Source organism: Myodes glareolus, chromosome 2 (assembly GCF_982192425.1).
Source record: "Myodes glareolus chromosome 2, mMyoGla1.1, whole genome shotgun sequence".
Taxonomy (NCBI): Eukaryota; Metazoa; Chordata; class Mammalia; order Rodentia; family Cricetidae; genus Myodes; species Myodes glareolus.
In genome coordinates, this window is record NC_142027.1 from 97,767,543 (window position 1) to 97,786,425 (window position 18,883).

At 48.6% G+C, this 18,883-nt stretch overlaps 1 protein-coding gene across 6 annotated transcripts in view; it reads right to left on the reverse strand.

Moving 5' to 3' along the window:
* The window catches only part of Tango2 (transport and golgi organization 2 homolog), a 46,105-nt gene that overhangs the window by 26,305 nt on the left and 917 nt on the right, over positions 1-18,883 (reverse strand). For 2 of the 6 annotated variants that reach the window (XM_085684304.2, XM_048452315.3), the window contains exon 1: positions 16,017-16,155. The exons of 1 other annotated variant lie outside the window; for it this stretch is intronic. The gene's annotated coding sequence lies outside the window, so the exon portion shown is untranslated. 3 more of the 6 variants (XM_048452311.3, XM_048452312.3, XM_048452314.3) reach the window with 3 other exon arrangements.

Consider the following 18,883-nt stretch of genomic DNA (forward strand, 5'->3'; position numbering starts at 1 on the left):
AGGGACCCTGAAATTCAGTAACTTTGGCTATCAAGAAACATCGACAGGCATATCACAAACTAGACATGCTCTGACTCGAGGAAAACCGAAGCAGCCAGGAAAACAGAAGCAGGATAGAAAAGGTAACAGAGAAAAAACAGGGTTCACAACGTACAAAAACTTTTATAAATTTCTTTGAGAAATGACGGCTACAGGACCTACAAAGCCCAGGAGATCTGTGGAGGGGGGTCATAGAGAAGTGGCAAATTCACGAGCAGACTGGACACAGCTAATGAGACAGTCCAGCAGTTATCCAGAGGCAGTGTAAGGAACTACGTGTCGCTCCTGTCAGCTGCTGTAGATGGGAGCTCCTGGACTAACAACACGCGTGAAAGCCAGCTCCTGCTGTCAGAGAACAGGCCAGCACTCTAGACCGCAGACTCTTTTGGTCCTCCCTAGGTTGTGTACCCAGATACTGGGCAGGGCTACTGGCAGAAGCAGTTCTGGCCACGGTCACCAGACACAGCCAGAGCAAGGGTGTTTCTCCAGTTCAGCTGCAGGACCTGCTATCCTAGCTGGCCCAGGCGGGCAGCAGACCAGCCCTCTAGGCTGGAGTGGTGGGAGAAGGCTCCGTGGTCCACAGGAAGGCCACCGATGTGTCTCCAGGCAGCCTGGAGTTGAAGGTGCTGGCAGAGCCCAGGGCTGCGGCCTGGATGAAGACGCAGTCATTGGGAGAGAAGGACCAGAGGAAAGCCAGCCCCTGGGAGGGGACCATCAGGAACTGCCTTTCTCTCCAATCCCTCACCCCCCACTCAAGTCAGGCCCGCTGCTCAACAGCCCCTCCGCCCTCTCTGGCCAGCAATCTACCCCTCATACCTTTCCAACTGTACCTTTCCCACAGCACATCCTTCTGTCCCCTGAGCTCAGATATGACCTCCAAGAAGCTGCTGGCAAGCTTCTGTGAGTGTCAGGTTGTCTCCAACTCAGCGCCCATGGAGTTCTGATGCTCTTTCAGGGCCCGATGGGGTCCTCTTAGACATGCTGCATATTTTAGCCCCTTTCTGGCTCCTGTTGACCTGCAGGGCTGAGAGTAAGCCCTGAGTCCATCCACTAGCCTCCTGCTCGCCACACTGTACAGGGAAAGTGGGTATGCAGACAGTCAAAACTACCTCACAGGTCAACACCCCTGAGCATGGCAGATATTTTCCAGGATCTCTGGGACCAGCAGAGCCCATGGGACCACAGCAGACTACATGCACAAGGATCCTTAAAGGTCTTAAGACTGTGCATGAGGGCCACATCTGCGGGAGAGAGGAGCCTAGTTTTCCTGGTGATGCCTTTACCTTGCCTGGTTCCCCCCGTGGGCACATTAGCTAATGAGTTCAGTGGAATTTCTTTGTCTGCCTAGAAAAGCTAGAGTGACCAGGGTTATACAGGAGTCTGCATTGCCTGAAGCCAGTTTAGTCAGTCGCCATGAAAAAGGAAAACTCCCTGGGAGATCTGGACAAATAGCTCAGCAGTTCAGAGCACTGGCTGTTCTTCAGAGGACCTGGATTCATCTCCCTACAGGCACATGGTGAATCACAACCACCTGTAATTCTAATGCCTTTTCTGGCTCCATGGCCACTGTACATCTGTGGTACACAGACATACATGGAGGATGAACACCCACACACATAAAATAAAATGGAAAACAAAACCAAAATCTAAAAGACCCCTTTCTGAACATTGGTGGAAGTGGGTGAGGAGAGCATGAAGCCCTGCTGAGCACAAGAGTCCTGAAGATGGATCTCTCTGAGAGCGTCGAACAAGCGCCGAGACAGGGCCTGGGATCTGAGCCAAAGGTTCTTGAGGTTACAAGTGCACAGAGAGCCCGAAGCACCCCTATCTCACACCCACTTGGCCCTGGACAGAGAGCTCACACTGTATCCTTGGTCTGCCTAGCAATATTTACCATTCCACTTCCTGGGGTGATCTCCATCAATACAAGTACACAGCTCTGCTCAGTATTCTCCCTGGCAGCCAAGATGTGTGCAGTGAGCAGGTCTGGACCACCCACACCCTGTATACTCCAACTAGTCTCTCTGGAATGTCTTTTGGGAAAAGTGTCTTCACTGACGTGAAGCTTATGTCACTATGACTTGTGATGGTGGCCTTTGGCCACGCAGTTATCAGCTAGATACAGAGTAAGGTCAGTCACCTAGGCTAGCAATCTCCCTAACCCACAAATGAAGTTCCAGTAGAACCCTGGATACCCAGGCTAGCAGGCTGCTGAAAGAACTGAGCAGGGGCACACAGCTCCACTGAAAACTGGCACATAGAAGCCTCTGCCTGGCGTCACCTGAATTCTGCTCTCTGTCCCTTTTCTACTGTGGATTTTAATCAGTACCCGCCCCCTGCAATAAACTAGGAACATGAATACAAGAGCCCTTTGAACTCCACATCCTCCTAACAAATCACCTTGAGTGAAGATGGGCTTGGGGTTTCTTCACCAACATCTAAACTGTGGCCCTGCAAGAAGTCACCACACAGTGGCTCAGAGAGGGGAGTACCTTGGTCTAAGGCCATGCAGTGGCCTCCAGTTCCTGATGAAACACTAACCCTCTTGCTCCCTTCCCCACCTGAGAGCTACCAGATTCACTAGACTCCTAACAAAAGGCTGGACAGCTCCATCAACAGGTTTCACTCCATGCAGGCCACTTCCACAGCCCAGTCCACTGCCTCTTTGCTCCACCAAGACATTACCCCCCGAAGTTCCCATGGGACCAGAAAATTGTTGTTGGAGCCTGTGTCTGATCATGGGCTGCCTAATTGGTCAAACCCAGACTAAACACAGCCACCCTACATATTAAGGGAAGATTAGATCAAAACAAGACAGAAACCCACTCTGGAAAACATTCAGTTCTGTAGCTCCAAGTCTGATATCCAGGACATGTAGTATGACGTGGGCTCCATGGGGCTTGGCCAGCCCCAACCCACATATGTTTGTCTGGAACACACATGAGCTGGCTCCAGGTTCTGCACTCGGTGCCATTTCACATTCCTGGCACCCAATATTCAAGGGTTCCTATCACAACCTGTTCTCCATCCTTCTAGCTTTACATACCAAGCACTCAGGGAATCTCCTGAGGGAACTCTAACCCTGCTACACACTGCCTAGCCTAAGACTTTCCTTAAAATAACAATTAAAAACAAAACAAAACGTAGTACAAAGATTCTCAACCTGTGGGTTGTGACCCTTTTGGGTTGACTGACCCTTTCTCAGGGTTGCATATCAAATATCCTCCATACCAGATATTTACATTATGATTCATAACATAGCAAAATTACAGTTATGAAATAGCAATGAAAATAATTTTATAGTTGAGAATCACCACTGATTAAAGGGTCTCAGCATTAGGAAGGTTGAGAACCTTTGGTCTAGGAGCAAGCCTCCAAGTCTCTGCAATTCTTGCACCCTGTAAGCCTGTAAAACCATGACCATATGGACAATGACAAGTTCTGCTACTAGCCTGAGAAACACAGTCAGGAGGTCCCTTTGGGCCTTGGCTCCCAAATGTAGTAGCTCCCAAATGCTTTAATTGAAAAGCAAACAAGGGCTGGAAAAATGGTTCAGTGCTTAAGGGTATGTATAGCTCTTGTAGAGGATCTGGGTTCAGTTCCTAGGATCCACATAATGGCTTACAAATGTCTGTACCGCTAGGGATCTGACACTCTTTTACCCTCTATAAGCACCAGGCAGTGCACATACTGCACATTCAAACATGCAAGGAAAACATGCATATACATAAAATAACAGTAAGAACCTCTGAGAACCCCTCCTATCCTAAGCAGTCTCTTTCCAGCAGGGTACCCTGGCAGCATGCTTTTTTTTTTTTTTGCGCACACGAGCTTGTGTGTGTGTGTGTGTGTGTGTGTGTGTGTGTGTGTGTGTGTGTTCCAAAACAAACTTATTTGGCAGTGGCATAACAAATTTTAACTGAAAATAGACTCTCTGACAATAGGAAAATAACAAAAACAAAACAAAGCGAGAAGGCCAGCAAGCTCTCAGAATTGAAGAGTATGCCCATTGTGCTGGACAATTTTATGTCAATTTGACACAGGCTAGAGTCACCTGAGAGGAGGGAACCCCAGTTGAGAAAATGCCTCCATAAGACTGGGCTGTAGGCATGCCTGTAGGGCATTTTCTTAAAAGTGTCTCATTGTGGGTGCCATCCCTGGGCTAGTGGTCCTAGGTTCTGTAAGAAAGTAGGCTGAACAAGCCACAGGCAGCACTCCTCCATGGCCTCTGCATCTCCTTCTGTTTTCAGGTTTTTGCCCTGTTTGAGTTCCTGTTCTGACTTCTTTTGATGATCAGCTGTGATGTGGCCATGTAAGCCAAACAAACTCTTCCCTTCCCATGCTTTGGGTCATGGTGTCTCATCACAGCAACAGTAACCCTGAACAAGTACTCAAATTTGAGAAGATTCACAATCCTGAACGCCAAATGGTGCATACAGTGCTGCACTTTAAAAACCCAAATAGGGCTGAAGAGATGGTTCAGTGGTTAAAGCACTGCCTGCTCCTCCAAAGGTCCTGAGTTCAATTCCCAGCAACCGCATGGTGGTTCACAATCATCTGTAGTGAGATCTGGTGCCCTCTTCTGCCCTGCAGGCATACATTTAGACAGGATACTGTATACATAATAAATAAATAAATAAATCTTAAAAAAGCCCAAAGAGCAACACTGTAGCGGTTCCAAGAGCGCTACATTGTACTACACCCTAAGGAAGGACAAGCGCTTCCCCTGAACATTGCCAGACCTAAGCGGGCTGTTCTCCACTGCTAGGTCTAGGGCTTTACTTTATATTGTCAAGCACAGGGTTTGACACCCACACAACAGATTCCTCAGCCATGTCTGAAATGTCAGTCTGGACAGCAAGAGGGAAGCCGATTTCCCCAACTCTAACACATCTACTGGTTACTCCAGCAGGGAGACAGATCCTGATCTACTCCAAACCTTAAGACTGACATCTCACTCACTCTTTTCAAATGAGTTTTCAGTGTTCTATCCTGGAGCCTTAGATGGGTGAGGCCCTGTCACCCCCTGAAATGCCCTCAGGGACACCTTTCCTGTCATAGTACTAAGTATATGGCTTGATTTTGTTGCTTGTTTTTTGAGACAGGGTCTCTCTGTGTATCCCTGACTGTGCTGGAGCTCACTATGTAGATCAGGCTGGCCTCCAACTCAGAGAACCACCTATCTCTGGCTCCCAAGATGCCACTAACTGCTCTGGCCACTCTAGCTTTTAAATATATCCATACTCCCTTCCTGGCTAAACTTTATGTTTTTCATATCTGTCGTTCTTTTTGCTAATTTTCACTACAAACCTGCCTTACCTCCAACAAACTGATTAGTCCATTAGTTTTGAGTTGCACTTCATCCAAAATTTCAGGACACTAACTGGATACAGACAAATTACTTGGCAGAAGGTAACATGGGTGGGTGCTGGTTCATCTCCCAATACAGTCTCTGTCCGTCTGAAATCTCAGGAGCACAGTCTTTGCCACCTGTATTTCCAGCAGCATCCTGAACATTCAACTACACCAGAACCGTCCAGTGAATGAAACTCAAGGCATTCGGGGGCTTCTCTAGCCTCCATTTCCAAATTTGTAAATTCGCCTTGCAGAACATCTCTAAGGCTTAAAAGACACATGGTCAAGTTTAGTTACACAAACGGCCCTACCTTTCTGGCCAATTTTCCACATTAGTTTCTTTAATTTCACTGTGACAACATCTGAAAGAAACAACTTGAGGAGGAAAGAAGATTTTGACTCATAGCTTCTGACCATCAAGGCAGGGAAAGAATGAGGAGACCATGACTGGGCACGTGGCAGAAGCTCCTTGTGCCATGGGGGGACCAAGACAGTAGTCTGAACCTGGGCTAGGTATAACCTTCAAAGCCCACCCCATCCCTAATGACCTACTTTCTTCTTTTGTTTTTAGTTGTTGTTTGTGGGGTTTTTTGGTTTTATTTTGTTTTGAGACAGGGTCTCAGCTCTGGCTGTTCTGGAACTATGTAGATCAGGCTGGCCTTGAACTCACAAAGAATCACTTGCCCGGGCCTCCCACATGCTGAGTTTAAAAGTGTGATCCACCATGCCCACTTTCACCAAGGAGGCCTCACCCCTTAAAGGTTCCACAGTTTCCCAAAACTGTGATGCCTACTGGGGAATGAGGAAAAGATGAACCTACAGTACACAGGTTAGATTTGAACTGTAAAAACTAAGTATTACAGGGGCTAGAGAGATGTACAGGGGCTCAGCAGTTAAGAGCATTGGCTGCTCTTCCAGAAGTTCTGAGTTCAATCCCCAGCAACCACATGGTGGCTCACAGACATCTGTAGTGAGATCTGATGCCCTCTTCTGGGCACCGTACATATAGGCAGAACACTATACACATAATAAATCTTAAAAAAATTGAATATTACAGCCAGGTGGTTGTAGTGTCCCAGCACTCAGGAAGGCAGAAGCAGGTGGATCTCTGTGAGTTTGAGGCCAGCCTGATCTACAGAGTGAGTTCCAGGACAGCCAAAGCTACACAAAGAAACACTTTCTCAAATAACAAAAACAAAACAAATAAAAATTAAGTATTACAAAGTACAGTCGGTCCCATGCAGTAAGTCCTAACTTATTAGTTTCATTCTTGGAGTGGTTACAGAAAAGCAGAATGCCTTAAGCAGATACTGGAAGGAAAAGTGGTCAAAGATTCTCCAGGATGTGCAAAGCACACAACTGTCCCCCTGCCTACATGGGAATTCCTCCAGACCAGAGTTGGTGTAGAGAGCTGCCTGCTCACTTTCTAGAGCATAATGGGGAGGAGAGCCGGTCAATACACAACGAATCGATAAACATCTACACTATACAGCTCTGTCCATGTCTTAAGACAGCCAAGGTCCATATACAGACAAGATAACAAAGGGAAGTCTCAGTGTCCTGTGACGGTCAAAACGTCCAACGCTAAGAGTATCCCAGCTCTTTCTGAGCTATCCTTAGCTATAGAGCCTCCCCACCTCCAGCTATATCACCAGGGTCATGGCTAGCTCTGGCAAATAGGTACTCGGCCAACTCCAACTAGAATGAATGCTCAGGAGGACACATGTGGCCTCTGTGGAGTGAGGTCCAGGAATAACAGCACTCAGGACCTGCCAATGTCCCTGCTGACCATGCTAGGAAGATGGGGGAGGGGCACTAGGACTGAACCTCAGTCACATACTGAACTTCAAGGCTGCCAGTTGCCACCACCAACGTGGCCCAGTCACTGCCAGGAAGGAAAACTTTCAGTGTATCTTATATACAGTGGTGTTACTGGGCACCCCAGGGCGAGATCTGAAGGGAAAGAATGTTCCCCGTGACGCTCTGGACTTGCAGTCTCCTAAGACCGCTGGTGGAAGTCTTCCCAGAATCATGGCTCAGATTCCCCCGTCCTAACAACTAGCCAATTCTGAACACCAGAAGAAAGTGTCCTTCATTTGAGCTATTGTTTTTTCTTTTCTTTTCTTTTTCTTTCTTTTTTTTTTTACATACAGGTTCTCTCTGCATTACTATGTAGACCAGCCTAGCCTCAAACTCAGAGATCCGCCTGCCAAGTGCACCACCACACTTGGCTGAGCTACTGGTACAAAGAGCTGATCAGGAAGGACAGTTTTCAGGCATTCCTGGCACATTTGCTACTAATGCTTTCAAGAACAGTGCCAGTAATTAATGCCCACTGAGACTGCCTCTGAGGTCTCTCCACCCTTCCTGGGACTCCATTTTCCAGCCAAGGCTCCTTACTTTTTGGTGAAGTATGGGTATGTATCTACATGCCTGCTTCATGACCTACCATGCCCTTCCTTCAGTTTTGTGAAGCTGTCTTCTATCACAGCAAAATTCCTTTTTTGGTTCTTTTTGTTTTTTGAGACAGGGTCTCATATAGCCCAGGCAGTCAGGCCCCTCAGGACATACGCTGAAACTGTCAGGTGATCTGAGCATTCAGGCTTCTGTAGAAAAGCAAGTCCCACCTCCAACCCTAAACCCTACCTAGTGCTGCCTCTCTGCCTCAGGCCAGGGGCTTCAGTCCCCGGTATGGACTTGCCTACCCTCCCTGAAAAACCTGAGTCACAAAACTCCTTTGTTCTCCACAGTTTGAAGGGAAGGTTCTCTTCCCCTTTAAGGCCCCATCATGGCTTTCTAAGGTCATGCTATATTTCTGTTCTAGAATTGGGGCGTTGTGGTGGTTTGAAAGAAAATGGCCCCAAAGGGAGGGTCACTGTAGAGGTAGGCTTTGAGCTCTCATATATGTTCAAGGCACACCCAGCGAGACAGATCACTTCTTTTTTGGGGGGAGAGGGTTTCGAGACAGGGTTTCTTTGTGTATCTCTGGCTGTCTGGAACTCACTCTGTAGACCAGGTCGGCCACGAACTCACAGAGATCTACCTGCTTCTGCCTCCCTGAGTGCTGGAATAAAGGTGTGCGCCACCATCGCCTGGCAACATACTCTTTATTTTTCTTTTTCTTTTTTTTTTTTTTGAGACAGGGTTTCTCTGTAGCCCTAGTTGTTCTGGAACTAGCCCTTGTAGACCAGGCTGGCCTCGAACTCACAGAGATCTGCCTGCCCCTGCCTCCCGAGTGCTGGGATTAAAGGTGGCCTGGCTTACAGACCATTTCTTGTTGCCTGCAAGATGTAGGACTCTCAGCTCCTTCTCCAGCACCATGTATTCCTGCACGCTGCCATGATGATAATGGAGTGAACCTCTGAAAGTGTAAGCCACCACCCCAACTAAATGCCTTCCTTATAAGAGTTGCCATGGTCATGGTGTCTCTTCACAGCAATAGAAAATCCTAAGACAGGGGTGTATCTCTCCTTCAGGCCCCCTGTTATGATACACATAGCAACTGTCCATCCAAATGAAGCTTTTCTTTGGACCTGAGGGCCTGCTCTCCCACTAACAAAGCTCTTTTGAGGGCTGATCTCATGACAGCTCCTTCCCATGAACCTGAATTTTAAGTTACAATAGCCTTGAACTCACTGTTTGGCCAAGGTTGAATTTGAACTCTTCTTCCTCTTGCCTTTACCTCTTGAGTCCTGGGATCACAGGTACATGTCATACCTGGCTAAAAGTTCTCATCTTTTCTGTACAAGGTTTGTATTTCCTGTCGTTCTGAATAACTCCTTCCTATCCCAAAATAAGATTCCCTTTTCTGGCTCTTTGATTGGCCTTGTCTGTCTGTTTGGATGGTGCAAGGTGGGGTGCACAACCGGGCTTCTCAAATGCACAGCCAACCCCTGGGCATCTTACTGAGCCACCCAGCCCGCCCCCTTTCATCATATTGTCTCCTGACACCTGGCAGCAACACCAGGCTTCAAGGGTGCAGCAGTTAACCTTCACCCCAGTTTGCACTCTAATGTCTGGAGAGCTGGTTTCTTTCCTGGCTATTCATAGATGCTATGGTTTGGATACACCCCAACTCAGTCTTCCACTCCCATGGGGTGAGAGGTGATAAGATCTCTTAGAGTTTGGGTCTCAGAGACTGGAGAGATGGCTCAGTGGCTAAGAGCATTAGCTACTCTTCCAGAGGACCTAGGTTCAAGTCCCAGCACCCACATGACACCTTTAGACTATATGTAACTAGTACCAGAGGATCCAATGCCCTCTTTTAGCCTGAGAGCACAACATGCATGTGGTACACATACACCTATTCACATAAAAGTAGATTAAGGGAAAAATAATTTAGGCCTAGAGAGAAGCCCTTAGGTCAAAGAACATACTGGCCTTGGAAGGGACTAAGAGGGGTGATTGTGGGGCTTTTGAAAAAGCAAGTTATTATAAGAGCCTTCTCACACATGGTCCTATCACAGCCATCTGCCAGGTGATGCAGCAAGTGGGGTGAGGGCTTGCCAGAGTCTGTGCCATACCATTTAGACTTTCAACATCCAAAACTGTTAGCTTAAAACAAATCTGTTTTCTTTATAGAGTCAGCTTTGGCTGTTCTGCTGTGGCAATGGGAGACTAGAGTAACAGTCTTTACATACTGGCCTTGAAGCACAGGCTAGAATTCTACAAAGGTAGGAAGATCAGAAGTTCAAGGTCACTTTCAGCCACTCAGCAAGTTCAAGGACAGCATGGAGTTCTGGAGACCTCATCTCAAAAGAAGCCTAGCTGGAACTTTCAATGCTGCACTATAACTGGCATGTCTAGAAGGAATGAGGATACACTACATAAACTCTGTGCTCCCATTCTAACTATATAAATGGTTAAAACCAGGCACCCTAAGAACAATAATTCTCCCAGGAATCTCCAGCTAGGAGAAAGGGCAGAAACCTAGGGACAACCAGAAGGAATGGTCTCCAGAGACTCACAGGAGAGACTACCCTGGCAGGACAGACTGCAGATGAGACCTTGCTGGACAGCTTAGTGACACTTCTTACCTTCTCCTCAGATTAGGGACCCTGCCAATGGATGTTAGATCTGAAAGGTTGTCCCTGTAGAGGGGTCAGCCAACCTTTATAGGCTATCTACCTCCTCCTTAAACTGCTAAGCTATGTAGCAGCCTTGAGGCAGGGCGAACACCAGGGTTAGTTTCCTAAACTATTCCTATGTAGCACCTTCATCAATCTAAGTGCAGAGATTCTTCTCTAAAGAGTATAGAAACAAAGATGGCCACTCCATATTACAGCTTCCCCTGCTAGCATGGTTAAAGGATGACTACCTGAAACCCACCTCAGAGGACCTGCCTGGACAGACCTTAGGGGTAAGGGTGAGGGGCCAGTATGTTAGATAACATCTTTGTCCTTCTTCCCAATGTGGTCACACTAAATAAATCGTTTTCTGCTTGCCACTATTAAATTGGGCATTTAATTTTTAAGATTTATTTATTTTATGTGTATGAGTCTTTTGTCTGCACGTGTGTCTGTATCTTGTGTGTGCCTAGGGACAGTTGTGAGCTCTCATGTTATTGCTGGGAACTGAGCCTGGGTTCTCTGCAAGAGCAGCAAGTGCTTTCAACAGGTGAGCCATCTCTCCAGTCCCTTAGTTTGGGTTTTTTAACTGATTTATTGAAGACAGTGATAGAACTCGACTTGTCGGGACACAAGCTGTGATTTGAAGTCCAGTAATTGCACTATCCCTGTTAGCCATGCCAAGCCAGACAGTATGCCAGAACCAAAGTCTGTGAGGAGGTCCACTGCCTTCAATATTGTATGTGCATGCGGTGCTGGGGACGGAACCCACAGCCTCAGTCATGCGCTAACTTGCTAATAAGTGCTCTAACACATTACGCCTGAAGTCCTCATAGCTCAAAACCAGTTTGTATCCTTCCAATGGTGCTGTCCCTATCCTGGAGCAGTACACAATGGCAAAAAAAACAACAAGCTCCTGCGGCAGCAGCAGCAGCAGGGAGGTAGCAGCCAGGAGAGCAAGCACCACTGTCTTTTATACAGTGACTAGAAGTAAGCAAGATCTGTTCATGGGGTCAGAAGGCAGACAGGACCATCTGGTCTCAGGGACAGCCAGAGGACAGGAAGCAGAGGCCTAGGTGCCAGCAACGGTCTCTGCGGCTGACTGTGAATGGCTAGTTGAATGATAGAACCCATCAAGGGAGGTGCTGAAAACCTGTGCACCTACAGTTAGCATGTTTCAAGACAAGGAAGAAAGCTTTGTACAGCCTGCTCATCCCTTGCTGATGCAGGTGGAGAAGGACAAAAAACCCAGATGTTCATGGTCCAGGACACAGGGGCACAGCTAGACAGCCTGACAACGGCCCCACTCACCTGAGCAGTGAGCAGCACACACTCGGGGCCTAGAGGAGCGGGCAAGCAGGGCATGTGGGTGGAAGCGTGGAGATGCAGGACCACAAAGGAACAGGAGGCATTTTTTTCTTCCTGATTTCCAGCTGGAAGTCTAAATCTGAGACAGTCTACCAGGGCGTATGGACCAAGGCTTTGGATAGAGGCCCTGCGACTCCTGCCCTCAGCTGATACATTTAACCACAAGGCGTGAAAACGCACTTTTAGGGCTGCTTAGTCTGTCCATCTGGGGAGGCTGGTCAGTGGACAGGTCCCTTGGGCTTCCAGACCACCAAATTGCTGCTGGTTGTGGTTGGTAGTCGCTGGGGGAGAAGCTGTCCTTTAGGGCAGGACGAGACAGAAACTTCTGATGTGACAGGCTGTGATCTGGGCTCCAGGGAGCTGCCAGTAAAGGAGGTAAACACACATGGAACACTGTGTCACCGTTTCTGAGACCTTGGTTAAGACATCCTGACGTCTAGAAATTCTCCCAGCAACCAATCTGCAATAGCACCCTCCTCTCCTCCCATCTTGGCAGCCAGAGCTCCTTAAGCCGATGCTGCTCAGCTATTAGACAGCAGCTCCCCATGACAAATTCTCTCCTGCAAGAACTTCTCCTTGGGTCTCCCCAGTGTTCTGAAGACATTAATTTAGCCTCACACCAGGGTGTCATGGTCTCTTCACAGTTCAAAGGAAATAGCACAAACCAAGCACACTACGGGTATGACAGAAAGCTGTGGATACAGGTCAGCCTTGCATTTCAGCCTCCCCCTGGTAGGAAGGCCAGCCTACTCGCCATCCCCACCCCCGACAATAGGGACAGGCCTGGCCTTCAGGTGGCTTCTCTCACCCTACTGTGTATTGAAAAATAAATAAATATAGTATTCAGTTTAGTTTAGGTTTTGTTTTTGAAACAGGAGGCCTGGAGGGTCTAGAATTCTATGTAGACTAGGTTGGCCTCAAACTCTTAGAGATCTGCCCACCTCTGTTTCCCAGGTACTAGGATTAAAAGTGTGTGCCACCACACCCAGACAAAATATGGCATTCTCGTCTTGTTTTTATTTTTTGTTATTGTTGTTGGTCCTTCCTCCCCTCCCCCAGAGTTTTTCTTTGTAACAGCCCTGGCTATTCTGGATTTGTAGACCAGGCTGGCCTTGAGCTCAAAGAGAGCCACCTGCCTCTACCTCCTGAGTGTTGGGATTAAAGGCATGCACCACTAATGCCCAGTTTATGGCATTCTTTAAGAAAAAAAAAAAGATTTATTCATTTCATGTATGTGAATGTTTTCATTACATGTATATCTGTGTACCATGTGCATGCCGGGTGCCTGCAGAGGTCCAAGAGGGTGTCAGGCTTCCCAGAACTGCAGTTGTAATACACCATCTGGGTGCTAGGAAGAGAACCCAGAACCTCTGCAGGAACAAGTGCTCTTAACGGAGCCATCTCAGGCTCACAACTTCCCAAAGGGAGAATAAAAGCAAGCACTTCAACAGTGTGCTTGTCAGTACAACACAAATGTCAGCAGTGTACCAAGGGAGCTTTACTGGGAGGTCGATGCTCATCTTTTAAAAGGGTATGATGCGCACACTTGTGATCCTAGCTCTTGGGAGACGGAGACAGGAGGATAACAAATCCAGTGCCAGTGTAGACAACACAGCAAGAGTCAGCGAGTTGACTCAGGAGGTAAAAGCACACGTTGCACAAGCTGCGGACCTGAGTTCAAGCTCTAGAATACGCAGTACAAGGAGAACCAACTCCTAAAGCCTGCCCTCTGACTAGTCATTCATAGTGTGCTGTGGAGCACGAGCCTGGGCATTGCACACGCATGCATATCACACACACACGCACACACACACACACACACACACACACACACGCGCGCGCGCGCGGAAATAAAAAAGTTTCTCAGCACCCTGCAGAGAAATAAAACGGCCATGAGGTGAAGGCCAGCCTGGGCTACACAGCAAGCTCTAGGCTAGTCAAGACTATGTGGCAAGACATTGCCTCAAAGAACAATGACTAGTTGTCTCCAAGATCAACTTGGTTTGAGGTGACCCTGTGGTCAAGGGGCAAGTCTTTTATCAAGACCTGCAGGCTGAACCAACAAAACGGCAGCCTCACAGTCACTACTGCTGTAAGCTGACTGACACATCACCAAAAGATGAGTTCTGGCTCTCCTCTCCTACATAGAGTGCCAACAACAAGCCCGGCTCTGCTTCTGGGGCTCCTCCAAGCCTTCCTGCCTTATACTTTCTATAGATGGTCACCTACATTCGGGCAAGGGCTGTGCTTACCACACACCACAAGTAGGTGATCAGACTGCGCAACTGTAGTCCAAGTGAGGCAGGATGGGAACACATGGGAATGATGAGGACCCGAGAAGCAAGAGCAGTTCCTCATCCCGGAATGTGAGTGAGGCTGTTTGCCAGCTGAAGAGCCAACACTCCCGCACAATGACCAGCAACTGCTAAGGGCTGCTGGTAGTTAATATTCTTCTCATATACAGATTGTTTTTGTGGACACAGGGTCTCACTGTCTAGCTTTGACTAAGCTCACAGAGTCCTGCCTGCCTCTACAGCCCAAGTGTGAGCTACCACGCCCAGCCTCATTTAGAGTTCTGTTAAAATAACAATGACCCAGGCTTAAGGCACGGAAAAATGTATACGACCTTGGGCATAGTCTTATCTCTTTACCCAGATATCACCTGACAAAACTGTTTAAGTTAAGATTTCCTACTGGTGCTGGCTGAACTTTCACCTTATAACCTTGTCAGCCGGCGTCAGAAACCACCCAAGTGACAAGGCAGAACTTTAAACCTCACTCAAGGAGTTGGTTTCTCTTGGGGAGAGGGGGTAGTTTTTCAAGATGAGGTTTCTCTGTGTAACAGCCCTGTCTGTCCTGGAACTCCCTTTGTAGACCAGGCTGGCCTCAAATTCACAGAGATCTGCCTGCCTCTGCTTTCCAAGTGCTGGGATTAAAGGAGTTGTCGCCATCCCTGCCCTGCTTTTGAGAAGCCCAACCTCTAGGGTATGTTTTCCTTTTTGGGGGGGGGCTTTTTTGCTCCTAATCTTCATGCTTAAGCCTCTATTGAAATATCTTTAACACAATCTCCAACTCCACTTCATAAACTGGCTATCCTGGAATTCTTTTCAGCATGAAAGCCTTGTGAAACATGAGTTTAGGTCCTCAAAACTAGAGAAAATCCTCAGGCTGTTGAGGGGTGACAGCTGGGAACTGTGTCCCCCAAACACTGACAAAAAGACACAAATCAAAGGAAAATGTGGGATTGGGGACCACGGTAGGGGAACCTGTAGGTGAGAGCACCAGAGCATCCTGCATCCCTGTGGGAACACTGGGAATCTGGAAGAGGAGTAAAGGCTCTGCTCTATCTGGCAAGTCACCCTCTCCAGCAGATCACATGATGGGGGGGGGGGGTGGCACAAGCCTGGAAGCCAAGCACCTTGGAAACACTTGATTCCCTTTGCTAGAGTTTTCTTCACTATGGACAGCGTTGGAACAATGAATATTGCCTTAAAAAGTTGTCTAGACGATGCCTTTCACAGAGACATCCAGCTGTCCCTTATAGCTGCTGTCACATCTACCTCAGAAGATGGCTCTGAGCCCAGGAGGGGCAAAAGAACAGTCAGCAGGTTCAGCCAGCAGACAGGGCTGAAAAAGACACACTTCACTGGGGGAGGGGGAGGAGCTGCGACTCAGGGACCTGTAGAAGGACTTAAGGTTCACTCTAAAGTGGTGATCTACCAGACAAAAGCACAGGAAAGACCCTGAGGGTAGACGGCTAGGGTCTCAACATCAGATCCTCCTTGCCCACTGTCCAAGAGGAAAACAAGCAAACCTGGGCTGCCAAAGACTAGGGCCAGGCCTGGCCTGGATATAAGACTACACGCAATGCCCTCCAGCTCCGGGCGTGGGTTTACCAAGTAAAGCCAACACCTGACACAGGAATGACCCAGCACTTGCTGCCTACTCTGACATATCATGAGCCTCTCGAGGCCTCACAGCAGGTTTCAGGGTGAGAGAGGCGACATGACTAGGCTCCACCAGAGCGGTCCCTGAGACGCTGGAGGCTGCAGCCCTCCACCCTGCAACAACCATGCAGTTCCCTGTCCCGCCAATCTAACCTCTTACACAGCGAGTCTGTTTCTGTCTGCCGAGACCACCTCCCCGCACCCAGTCCTGACAGGGATAATCAAAAACATCTTTCAGTACCGTGTGGGCTGCTTTCAATTGCCAGAGAAGGTTTGGTCTGTCGGACTAGAGTCCCGAGTCAAGCCGTTTAGTTTCCATTTTACGCACTGGAAAGGGGAAACTGAGTTAAGACGAGAAGGTGCGGGCCGCCTCGCCCTCGACCAACCTGGTCAAGACCGCGTTCCAGGAGCCCGGCGCCCGACCGTGGGTTAGCCCCGCCAGGAGCGCAGCCTGCCAGCCCCAGCCTCCCGCCGCACACTCACCGCCTCCGCAGCCGCCGACTTCCGGGTGCCGCACCCGCGCGCCTCAGTCTCCAGCCCAGGGCCCGCCCAGACCGAGGCCAGGACTCTTCCTATTGGGCGTAGCAGCGAAGGGCGGAACGGCACACCCATGGCTGCACCCTTGTTGGCTGTGCGTGCCGTCGCTCAGATACTCGGCGCTCCGCCCCCAGAGCTGCGCCAAGATTGGAGCTACGCCAAAACTGGAGCTGTGCTGGCGTCTGGTCCCTTCATGCTGCCACAGCAACCCCAGCCTGCGAAGTATCTTTGGGAGATTGAGATAGTCCCTGAACCCCGATGGGTGCAGGTGCCAGAACCGTCGTCCTTAGGCTGTGTTTGATCTTAAACATCTACATCTGTCCTGGATAGCTCTCCCTTCCTTTTGCTGCCTCCAATTCAGACAATCTGTCTCTCTGGCCTCTGACCCCTTATCTATTGCAGTCTCTGCATTAGAAATCACCAAAGAACTTGGGCTTTTGCTCCACCTTGCCTTCCACAGTCTTTGAGAGGACATGGAGACTGTCCCGCAGGTCCCGCAGGTCCAGACCCCAAGGATAAGGAGTTGACCATGCTGGAACTATGCTTGGGCAATGACTGGGACCTTCGAAACAGGATCGAGGCATTCACTGGGGCTACCTGTACCCTTAGCATCAGGTTGTGTCAGGAGCCTGAGCATTACTTAAGGTGGGACATCCAAGACCTCTCTAAGGTAAATACTCAATACAATGACAAGGGTGACAGCTACAATAAGGACAATGATAATGTACCCAGTGTCTTGATACCCAGCTCTCATTCACTCCATTTTATAGCTGTAAACACAATTTCTCAGAGCAGTTAAGCTATTCAGTTGAAGTAAAATAAAGGGCTGGCAAGATGGCCATATTGATATAGATGCTTGCAGTCACATCTGGCACCCTGAGTTCCATCCCCAGGACCCACATGCTGAAAGGAGAGAACTGAGTTCTTTAAGTTGTTCTCTGATCACCACATTTACATTGTGGTGCATACACACTAAATAAAATGTAATTTTAAAAAATTTAAAATGGCAAGTGACAATAGCTGTATGGAAGATCTAGGGGCCATAGTCCCAAACTGCAATGCTGATGTTTTTAGAAAACTGGAATCCAGAGAGGCAAAGGTAAGGCTGTAGCCAGACTCAGTTACCGCGGCTACTCGGCCCATCTCTCTCACTACCTCACCAGCATTCCTCCCCGGAGCCAATGGAAACCGTTAGCAAAAAACGAAACAGGACTTCAAGCAGCATGACTCATGGCCAGCAGGTGGCAGACCTAGCTAGGCACTTCCATTCTCCCTCAGTTTAGTACAGTTGTTCTGTGCTCCCACTAGCAATCTCCCACTGAGCAACCAGACCACTCGGTCTTGGGCACTAAGGTAGTAGTGATGGGCAAGCAGGACACAGGCTTGGGGATAAATGAGTATGGCTGGGTTATGGGCCAGCAAATACACAACAACTTGTCTCCAAAGCACCAAGCCATGCACCTTGGAGTGGGACATGGGTTGGACAAGCTTTCCCATCACTAATAAAGATGCAAAAACACATTGAAAAGTGGTTCTAATCCCATCACAGGCAGCAGGTGGCCCTGTGACCTGATTTGAACCCTTGCTCCTTTTTGTTAGTTAAACTCTCTGACATTCTCTCCCATTTAAGTCTGGCGCATGGCCCTCCCACCTCCAATTGCACATCCCTCACCACCTTCTGTAGCCACCTTTTCAGTGCATAAGTGAGGACCAGCTAGGAAGCTCTTCCTGATGCACGCCTTCTCGGTGACTTCCCCCAGCACTGTCCCTACAAAGCTGGCCAGCAGCTGGCTAGATGGGAGCGAGAACACCGAACTATTGACACCTGTGGTCTTCTGCTCCATGTTTGATCCCTCCCTGGTAGGCAGACTGCAGGACAGCACCCCTGAGACCTACCTGAGCCACCTCTACCCACCGTGGTCTTGGCTATGCAGCGGGTAACCAGACTCTAAAGCAGACAGGTCTCTGGAAGGGGGCATTCCTAGCTTGAGCTAATTAGGGAGGAATGTTTTCCTTTTGCCTTCTTCCAGCAGAGAAGAGGCATGTCAGCCTCTTTTGTACCATCACCGGGTGTGTAGAAATAGCGATACAGAACTATGGGACTTTAGAAGAAGGGCTCCAGGATGCCTAGGGGCCATGCCTTTGGAGAATGCCAGAGGACAGTTGGACTTACTGAATCCACTTCCAATGGAGGAAAGGGACTCCCCTACTACACAGCAAGTTAGCCACAGTGGTGTTCTACATAGCGAGAGCTGCCTTCTAGGAGGACTCTGTTTTCTTGAGGGGGCTCACTCTGCCTTCCCAGAGCTCAACAATATCTCAGTGTCAGGATGCCAAATGGTATTCATTTCTAGTGCCAATAACCAACAGAGTAGAAGCAACTGCCTTGACTTTGAAGAGCTCCTGGTATCAGTTTTTATTGCTAGTGAACAGGTGGACCCACAAGGGAGATCTTGCTCCAGGCATTTTTCTTTCTTTGTTCTTGCCAAGCAACGATGGTTCTTGTTCAGCCATTATTGGGTGAGCATGCTGGACTCAGCATATGTGGGTGAAATATGGCTGTCTGGAAGC